Here is a 10,305-nt window from a genome sequence, read left to right as displayed (position 1 = left end):
TCAAGCCAATAGAACTGTTGTGTTTGATAGAACAATATGTCTATATGCTCCCATAGCAGATTCATGGCGCATTAAGCCCCCGAACTATTTTTTATTTGTCCGTTTTACCCTGGAGACCCCCGTTTACAGACGTCGCGCAACCTCTTTTGTTTCAACCCAGCCATAAAAAGAAGGTAAGTAATTATATTTATTATTCGAAATGTCTGTCATTTTAAGCTTAAAATCATTGATTGATGTTTAATATTTAGTTTAAAAAAAAAAACACTTTTAAAAATTATTCACTGCATATTTTAAACTTTTAAACAAATTACGTCACAATGACAAAAATAGTGTCTGTAAAAAGTCACGGATATCTACCTCATAACTATTGCTTAATTATATATATATATACTGTCGCATTTCCCCCAATATAAATGATCGATCCAAACAAAAAATAAAGAAAAAATATGTTTAAAAGGGTCAATATATGGAAAAGAAAATTTCAACCACTCCTTGATGTCTGCGATGTCTGCATCGCAACCTTTGTTATATTACCATGTTTCAACCATAAAATCCCCCAAAAATCCGTCTGTGGCCATTCTCAGCTGTGTTCTTGACACTCGGTGATACATGCTACATGGAGTTTTTGGATCGAAAAGAGGTAAGTACGCGACAATATCTTGTTAAAATCATGGCGTCTTTAATTATGCTCTCTCGTGCTCTCAACTCCAGTGAGGGTTTTTAAAAAAAAACATTTAAAAAAAAAAAAAAAAAAGCCTCTTGTTCAAAATGTTTGTTCCTCCAAAAAAATGAGATTTTAAGCTTTCCAACGGTGTATACAGGACAATTTTGAAATTTGGCCAAATTGGGGGTCTTTATAGCAGAACTTCAAGTTACGTGAGTGTTTTCCGCCATATATATACATAATATATAGGATACAATAATGATTTTTTTTCTAATTATTGAGACCTAGCGTCCACACGTGGACATAACGTTTTGGGTCATTGTCGGCCAGAGCACACTTGTATATAGAATGTTAATATTGTTGCCTACATGACTAGAAATGTGATGTCCTTATTTGTGGACGTCGGGTCTTCTTTATGAGATTAAATTTTTCAATTCCCCAAAATAGGCACTTCCCATGGAAGCCCATTCCCGCCACTAAAAAACAAAACAAACAAAAAAAAGTATAAAAACTTTTTTTTTTTTCCAACAAAACAAGAAGCCAATTTCCGCCACTAGAAAAAAGGGTTTTTTGTTTTTGTTTAGTTTTGTTTTTTTACTTGCTGTTGCCCGTTCCCTGTGAAGCATTGTCGTTATCAAGGAAAACCCGCTGATATCACGTGGTAACTACACAACAACTACAAGCAGTGGCGCCTCCAGAAATTTTTCATAGGGGTGGCCAGATGGGGCCACTTAAAATCTTGGGGTGGCCAAAACTAAAAGCTATAATTTAAGGTTTTCATTATATTATTGCAGTAAAAAGGTCAGGGGAAAACTATCAGAAAGACTTAAGGACACGGCTACTGATATACTTTGGTGTATTGTGTAATATTTGATGTTACTAATGATTTAATGTGCATAGTATATAACTGTCCAGTCAACATTTTGAGTTCCACAACAATTCTGTTTTATTGTGTTATGTATATATTAGGCATAAGATGTACATTTAACTAGGGCTGTCAAACAGACACCTTATTTGTTTCAACCCAGCCATAAAAAGAAAATAATTATATTTATTAGGGCTGTCAAACAATTAACATTTTGAATCGAGTTAATCACAACTTAAAAATTAATCGTAATTAATCGCAATTCAAAGCATCTCTAAGATATGCCATATTTGTCTGTAAATTAATTTTGGAATGGAAAGATAAGAAAAGACTGATATATACATTCAACATACTGTACATAAGTACTGTATTTGTTTATTATAACAATAAATCCACAAGATGGCATTAACATGATTAACATTCTTTCTGTGAAAGGGATCCACTGATAGAAAGATTTGTAATTCTTAAAGCATAAATGCGAGTTTGTATATTGTGACTAAATATTGCCATCTAGTGTATTTGTTGAGCTTTCAGTAAATGATACTGTAGCGACTATACTGGTCCTGCCCAAACGTATGATGGGAAGTGGTGCAACCATGACTGTGTGTGGTCTCTGCAAGTGCTATATCTTCTCTCCGTTGGGTACAATACAAGGTATTAAGAAAAAGATCAACTCCTGTCATTCTTCCCCACAATATTTATATTTGCTGTGGGAGGGATGACAAAGCTTTTGCCAATTAAAAGCACGGCCCCAATGAATGCTTGTATCTACTCCACTCACTTGACACTGCCTCTTATCTCTGTATATAAGTAAAACTGTTCTATTGTAGGCTGTTTGCAGCAATGCGTGAATGAGTCATACCGCGAATGCGTTAATTGCGATAAATATTTTCACGTGATTAATTAAAAAAACAAAAACAAAAAAAAAACGCTGTTAACGTGATAAATTTGACAGCCCTGCATTTAACAAAAAAAAAAATTTTGGGATGAAATGCATAACTGATGCTACAACAATCTAACGATATACTGGCAAGAGGGGTGGCCAGTGGGGTGGCCAACCAATTCATAGGGGTGGCCACGGCCACCCCTGGCCACCCCCTGGTGGCGCCACTGACTACAAGACGCCCTCCATTTATCATTTGAACAAGAATATTACAATAAAGTGATTATATGGAATAGTAATTGAGTACATTTCTTAAGTGCATTCATTTTTATGGTTAAAAAATGTTTAAAATAAAGTATGAGGGGGAAATACAAATGAAATTCGAAACTAGAAATGGCCAAGCTTTTTTTGTCGACAGACATAACGGTGCAGGTATTTTATTTTTTCTACCAGAAGATGGCGTGACAGAGCTAAATCATTGTGGCCGGGTCCCACTGGGTGGCTTCGGGACTGTAGGCGGTACACTGCTTATTGTTCCCGAAGAAAGCTCCGAAAGCTTCGTTCGCGTTTTCCTGCATTTGTCCTAATGGCTGCCACGCAGAGCCCACGTCCCACCTGAGAGCGGACATCTACGTAGCGGGAAACGGACCGACTGGCCGGCTCCCGCTCGGTGACGGTAATCCAGACAAACCCAACGGACCACCCGGGAAAGACGATTTAAGGTGAAGAAATCATTCTATCCGGATTATCGAACCAGGTTACACGTAGGCTCTCGGCGACGACTCGTTTTGCACGCGTTAACATCAATTTATGGTTAAATGAATGAGCAACCTTGTGTGATGTTTAGTGTTTTTAGTGAACCAGCAAATTTGAGTAAAATCTCATTTTATTTGCATCAAGTCTCAGCAAAACTAAGGACCACATCAGCAAATCTTATTTGGCTGTACAGTACTGTGCTGCAAGTGTGCTTAAGTAACTGCTTTCAGTATTTTACATCCTTTTCACATCGCTTTGTCTTCAAGAAGCTAGTTGGGCAACTTATTTAGTTTCCCTTGCTGCTGTTATACTCCCAAGTTTGTCATATTGTCTAAACATTACCATCAGTATTTCCTAACAAGCAGCAATCCTTAGCCTACTGACATCTTTACTAGGGCCTAAGGATTACTCTGCTAACCTACATCTTAGCCTTTCACTCTGTCAACAAAAAGCATTATGTCCCTGTACAGTGGAGAGCAGGAGGGATGGCGGAACTTTTCTCATTGGGCCCCTTACAGAAGTATGCAAGGGCCACTTTGACATTCATCAATAAGTTTTTTGTATAAGCTTAATAAATATGATTTTTTTTTTAATGCATTACACAGTCTGTACCAGGTAGTGCTGCAACAATTAATCGATTAACTCGAGTATTCGATTAGAAAAAAAATATTCCAAAATTAAATTCGCTGCTTTGAATATTTGTTTAATCAAAGTGAAAGTGGCGTTGTAATGGTTTGTTTTGAAAGTGTTTGCATTAAGCTTTATTGATTTGGGTGGATACACTGCCCTCTAGTCTGCCTCATTTCACATGGCTCAATCCAGCTGCTCGTTGTTAAGACCAACATAAGCTAAATTTTTGTTTGACGTAGTTTTTTTTTAATGCATTTGTAATTTAATTTATAGGTATATTTAGCCATTTTTTGTGGGAATATGTGTGTGAATCATTTGTTAAGAGCAGGGGTCGCGTTAACCGAATATTTTCCGTCGTTGACCGGTTTTTTAAAACGGTGACGGAAAAAACTGAAGTCCATCCGTCATTTTGACAGGTTGCAATTCACACCCCAGACCACAGGGTGGCGAGTGAGCATATTAATTAGCTATTGTCTCTCTTGATGCATGACGTCGTTGGCCTTACTCGGAAAAATGTCAAGGCAACTGAGTGTTTGCCTGGCACGGCCGGACTGTTCTCCCTGTATTTTTCAAACACTGAGAGAAAAGTCTGGGACACAGCCTCTCGAGTAGGTACAAAATCAATCGACAAATCAGATTTGTTTATTTGCGTGACGTGTTCTTCACGAGCAACGTCACTCTTGCGCGCCGAAAGTCGTCTTTACAACAACACGGATGGCGGGAGAGCCGACAATATGTTCCAATCCGCGGTAAATTCAGTTTTAAATGAGCTAAAACACATCGACACGAGACATTGACAACAGTCTGTCTCGCGCTAGCCATGTTGAATAAACTCCGTTCTCCTCCTATGTTTACTTCCGCGTGCAAGTCCCTCGTCCTCCCCTGGTCCTGCTCTCGTCGCTTTGCTAACGGCATGTCTGCCCGTCGCTGATTTGTGCACTCCGCTGTCTGTTTGCCTCTTGTTAAGCTTGTTCGGACAGAATATTGATTAAAAATGAATGAAAACTAAATACTATTGAATATGTCATTATTATCATTTTAAAAATGTAAGTGACGGGTAAAAATAGATTATGACCGGATTTTTATGACACTGTCAGTCAAAATGACAGACAACGAAAAAGTCTAGCGCAATCTCTGGTTAAGATCATTGTAGAAAAAAGAGTTAGCATTTTATAGCATTTAAGCTAGCTGACTTTTGCTATGTAAGTTAGCCATTTTTTTGTTTTTGTTGTCCATAGATTCTCATTTATTTATTTTTTTATACCGTTTCAGGCTCAGCTCAGGTATTTTAATTTTTTATATTCCTTATCTGATTACTCGATTATTCGAACTAACTAATTTATCGATTAATCAAGTACTAAAATAATCGATAGCTGCAACCGTAGTTCCAGGTTATAGGCGTTTGTGTAGTATTTTACTACAGCTGCAGTTGACAACCATTTAAAAAATTGTTTTAAAAAATTTAATAAAAAAATTCCATCCCTTTATTAAAACGGACAGAATATAATCAAAAACAAAAAATGCAAACAAACGTACAAGCAAGTGGATTATTACCACATTGACTGACATTGAAGGCGAAAGACATCCATCTATGAAATGGGAGGGCAGGCAGCCTGGCAGTGATAAATGTGGAGTTATGCAGTTTTTGCTTTTTGTTTTTCATGAATGTCTCAGCAAATAGGCACAAGTGTTTACCATTATATTCCAAACCCTAAAAAACAGCTTGCTTTCATGCCACTGTTTCCAGCGGTCTCACATTCAATTCCAGTAAAGCTAGGAAGTTTGGTTAAACATGAATAAAAACTTATATTCAACCTACTGTATGTTCAACCTATATTAATAACTACAAAGACGAGATATTTCCTGTTCAAACTGATAAACTTTATTGTTTTTAGCAAATAATCATTAACTTAGAATTTTATGCCTGCAACATGTTACAAACGAGCTGGGAAAGGTGGCAAAAAAGGATGAGAAAGTTGAGAAATGCTTATTAAACACCTCTTTGGAACATCCCGCAGGTGAGCAGGTTGATTGGGAACAGATAGGGGCCATGATTGGTTATAAAAGGAGGTCCCTGAATTGCTCAGTTATTAACAAGCAAATGTGGGGTAAGGTTCATCCACTCATGTGAGAAAATTGAAAATAGTATAAAATGGGGAAGGCACAATTAATACGGAAAGGTACAGACAGGTTTTGGAGGAACATGGGCTGCCGTCCAAATAACATGTTTTTGATGGATGCTCCTGCCTAATTCATCGAGCCAATGCCAAACCACAATCTGCATGTGTTACAGCAGCATGATGTTGTAGTAATATAGTGTGGGTACTGCACTGGCCAGTCTGTATTTAAGACCTGTCTCCCATTGAACATGTGTGATGCATTATGAAGTGTAATGTACCAGAAAGGAGATCCCGGACAGCTGAAGCTATACATCAAGTAAAAATGGGAAAGAATTCCACTTACAAAGCTTCAACAATTGGTGTCTTCAATTACCCAAATGTTTATTGAACATTGTTAAAAGAAAACGTGTTGTAACACAGTGGTAAACATGACCCTGTCCCAGCTTTTTTTTTTTTTTTTAAACATATTGTAGCAGCAATGAAATTTTTAATTTCAGGATTAGTGGAATAATTGTGGAATAATTGGAATAATTCTTGAAAAAAAGAAGCTTTAAGCTTTTACTTTTGGTTTATTGTCAAACTAAAAACACAGAAAATAACACCTGTTTTCAAAACAACCACTTAAATTGAGATTCTTGAAGTAAAGTTATCTTAATTCTTACACACAATTAAAAATGCCACGAACGGCAAAAAATAGCATCAGTTTTGTAATGGTATAAACATTTTACGCGTTTGCTGCCATTGATACACACTGTTTAACTAATGAAATACAATTTTTGTCATTTCTGTATGTTTTCTTAAATTGGAAAGTTTTACGATCTTATTTTTCTGATTAAATAGACATTACAAAACATTTTGATTTTTGAGGGGAGGGGAGGCTAGAAGAGATTACTTACTAAATTTTGACTGCTTTGCAGAGCCCTGCACGTCATGCTTTTTTACCATGCATTGTACACAAATCTTATGTCGTTTGGGGCTAGAAAGCCACAAGCCTACAGTACATAACAATACCTTTTCGCTTAACTGATCACATTAAAGGCCCAGGTTGTTATTTGTTATCGTCCTTCTCCAGAGTGAGGTCAGAGAGGGCATCACCTCTGATCCTGCCACACTTTCATTGAATGGACCTTCTGGTCTCGCACCTTTCACACCTGCTTGTTCATTGCACAGTGTCAAAGTTCTGTTCTTCTTGCTGCTAGATGACCTTGATGAGTGCATGAATGAAAGATTGAAAGGTGAAAGATGCCCCCTTCAAGTCTTTTCATCGCACTATTCCAAATTCCAAAGTTGCTCCTGGATATCTTTGTATCATCTCTTTGTAGGTGTGCCATTTGGCTATTTATTGGTCTCTTTCAACTTGCATCATAAAGAGTGTGTGTTGCTTTGACTGCCAAGACAGCCATCCAGTTAAAGTGCCGGCACTTTATCTTGTCAAATGCAACTTTACCATCCACATGTTGTTATTGTAGTTCCCAAGTAGACCCCCACACAATTGCATGGGAACCCCAGCGCTTGGCTTTGACTCCCACAAACCCCTGGGAAAAGTTCTGCGAAACACCAGTTCAAAGGCTGTGTGAGCGTCTCTCTGAGTGAAAGCATTGCTATTAGAAGCTCCCACAGTGGCTTCCTTTGTGTACATGTGACTAGTTTGCTCTGTATTCTCCTCTCGCCCCTTACTGCATCCCTGTTTCCTCTCATCACTCAACCCACTGAGCCGAGAAATAGGTCAAAGTAACAAGGAGAGCGTGTCATCCTTAATTTTGGTATTGTTTATTATTGCCGTTATAGAAGAGATCCTAACTGATACTGTGCCAGACTTTGTCCTTGTGGTTTAACAAGCAGTTTGCAGAACTCTGCCTTATGTGATATTGGCTTGTAACTGTTTAGGGTAAAATGCCATCTGGTCATCTGTGATTAGACACTTCGAAAGAGACAATGATCGCCTCTTCAACTCATGAAAGATGTGTTTTGTTTTGTTTTGAAACAAAAAAAACAACAACTGCAGTATACTGTATTGATAATTTAGTTTTTTTCAATAAGTGCTTTTCACGTTTTTGTTTAAAAATTAAAAACCCACAATTGTTGAAAGAACATTGTCCCCTGAAGCATTGTGGCTTGTCATTATGCATTTAAGCAGATTCCAGTCAGATCAGTGATTTTAGTTGTAGTTATTTCACTGATTTTCCTGTGCAACGTGTACAAATAAAAAAACAATATCGTACTTACAGTGATACAAACAGCAGGCTCAGTTGTTCTGAGGCTGCTTTGCTAAATCCGCCACGGTATCTGTGCATAGTGCAAAGGAATCTCGAGATTTATCAAGGCATTCTGGAGCAAACCACCCAATGTTTGAAAGTTTGATCATGGTGAAGGTCATGGCTCTTACAACAGGATAAAGACACAGTACACAGCTGCTAAAAAACAAGAAAGGCTAATAGTAGAACAATGGAATGATGTACAGTAAATACCATTGGACATCTGCCAAGGAATCTGACATTTACAGTGTGGAGAAGGCAAGTTTGAAACCCGACATTTTATCATGAATAGTGGATCAAAGTACCTGCTAAGAGTTGAAGAAGTCAACTGAAGTCGAATTCAAAGTTACACAAGTCTTAATTGCAGTGGTTCCTTCAAAAGGTTCTGCAGTAGTAATTTCTATTAGACCAATCATCTTTTGTTTGCTAAGATAATGCTGGACAGCAAAAATATAACAATGCCCAATTTTTATTGTTAAATCCTTGTAAATCTGTTTCCTATCATTTATCAGTTTGAATCCAGTTATTTGTCTTCGATTGTGGCTTTTGTTTCACTGACAGCGTTACCAACATTTTTTTCCTGTGTGTGTAATCGAAGGTCAGATCAGTTCATTGATTTCAATTTCCTGTGAGCTTAACTGTTTGTATTCTTTAGAAACCTTCAGGCTTAAGTAAAGGGACATCTCCAAAACGTAAACATTTCCAAGGGTCTTTTCGTGCAGATGCTTGGAAATATTTTGTGCATGTAGACAACAAAAAGCCTTGCCTTTCTTGACCTTTTAATCAACGTGGTATGTAAATGTGTACACCCCGGTTACCAATAAAAATATTGATTTTTTTTTTTTTTTTTTTTCATGGCACTAAATTAAAGTGGGGTGGTGTTTGCGCAGGCTGGACACCACCAAATGGAACCCTGGAGAAAAATGAAAAACGGAAGCTTTCTATTTCTTGGGTAAAATGTGTGTGTGTTCTCAGGATTATCTTCTAAAACATTCCTCAGACGTGATGTCACCGAACGTCTGAGAGGATATTTGTCTGAGGCAGAGGGTTATCAAGTGTGGGATAGAGGTAGGGGGTGCTGAAAGGTTTGTGTGCTGCGGTGTGTGTGCGTGTAGGGGGTTGTGTCTTTGTGTATTCTCAGACCATGTCTCATCTGCCCTACTTGTGAAGATTTAACACAAGTCTGGACTGGTTGCTTGGTTTGTAGGAAAATACCATTACTCCCACCTTTGTGTGTGTCTCGCCACAGTTTTATGTATGTGTGTATGTTGGTCCAATCAATGAACAAATTCAGCAACAAAAATATTTGCTATTCCCATGTCAGCAAGTAACAAGATTTGTTTAACATTTTCTTGACCTCTTTGCAGTTTCCTACATTGCTGCTCTACACTACATGATGCTGTTAGGTATTTCATGATACATGAACTCCTTCAATTTCCAGGAGCTTTCCATTCATAGTTTGTATTAGGCCTGCACAAGATATCGTTTGAACATCGCCATCGCAATGGTCACATCGCAGGACGTGCAATTGTTTTTGTTTTTTACATGTTAACCTTTGATTTACTTCATAAAAGCGGCAGGTGTGCAGATTCTGGATCCCTTTTATATACCACAAGCCTGGATTAATCGGCATTAAAAATTAAGGATGTCACCGATCCGATCACGTCATCTGAAATCGGGCCATTTTTCAGTGGTTCGGAATCGAGTGAAAAGGATCAGGTTTTTGATTTTTTTTTTTTTTTTTAAAAAAAGGGGTTTCTGCTTCATGCTCCTACAGCGCCACAGCCTCTCAGTCTCCCTCCTGCTAAGCAGTGCGACCACACTGTTTTTCTTGGTCACCAGTGAAGCTGGCGTTTAATTGGTACTTAACATTAGCGATGATTGACAGGTTTGTAGCTTTGATCTGGCCAGAGATGCCTCGGTAGCGCTATGATAAAAGGAACAAATGTGTTAATCATCGTTAAACTTGCAGTACAGTCTGAAAAGTTGTGTGCCAACTCATTCATTGTGTAAATTAGAGGCTGTTCTCGGCAGCATGAGCGTCAAAGCATCAGTTAATTTGAGCGGACTCACTCAATGAAGCATTGAATAAAGACAAGCATTTTTCTACGTTATTCTTGTTTGAAAATAAT

The 10,305-nt window shown here is 37.9% G+C and overlaps 1 protein-coding gene across 1 annotated transcript in view; it reads left to right on the top strand.

Annotated features, from left to right (window-relative positions):
• Window positions 1-2,930: 2,930 nt before the first annotated feature.
• The window catches only part of LOC130907800 (FERM, ARHGEF and pleckstrin domain-containing protein 1-like), a 69,963-nt gene continuing 62,588 nt past the window's right edge, over window positions 2,931-10,305 (top strand). The window contains exon 1 of the mRNA XM_057823268.1: window positions 2,931-3,134. The gene's annotated coding sequence lies outside the window, so the exon portion shown is untranslated. The remainder of the gene's footprint in view (window positions 3,135-10,305) is intronic.

Source organism: Corythoichthys intestinalis, chromosome 2 (genome assembly GCF_030265065.1).
Source record: "Corythoichthys intestinalis isolate RoL2023-P3 chromosome 2, ASM3026506v1, whole genome shotgun sequence".
Classification (NCBI taxonomy): Eukaryota; Metazoa; Chordata; class Actinopteri; order Syngnathiformes; family Syngnathidae; genus Corythoichthys; species Corythoichthys intestinalis.
This window is presented reverse-complemented; position numbering and strand designations above follow the sequence as displayed.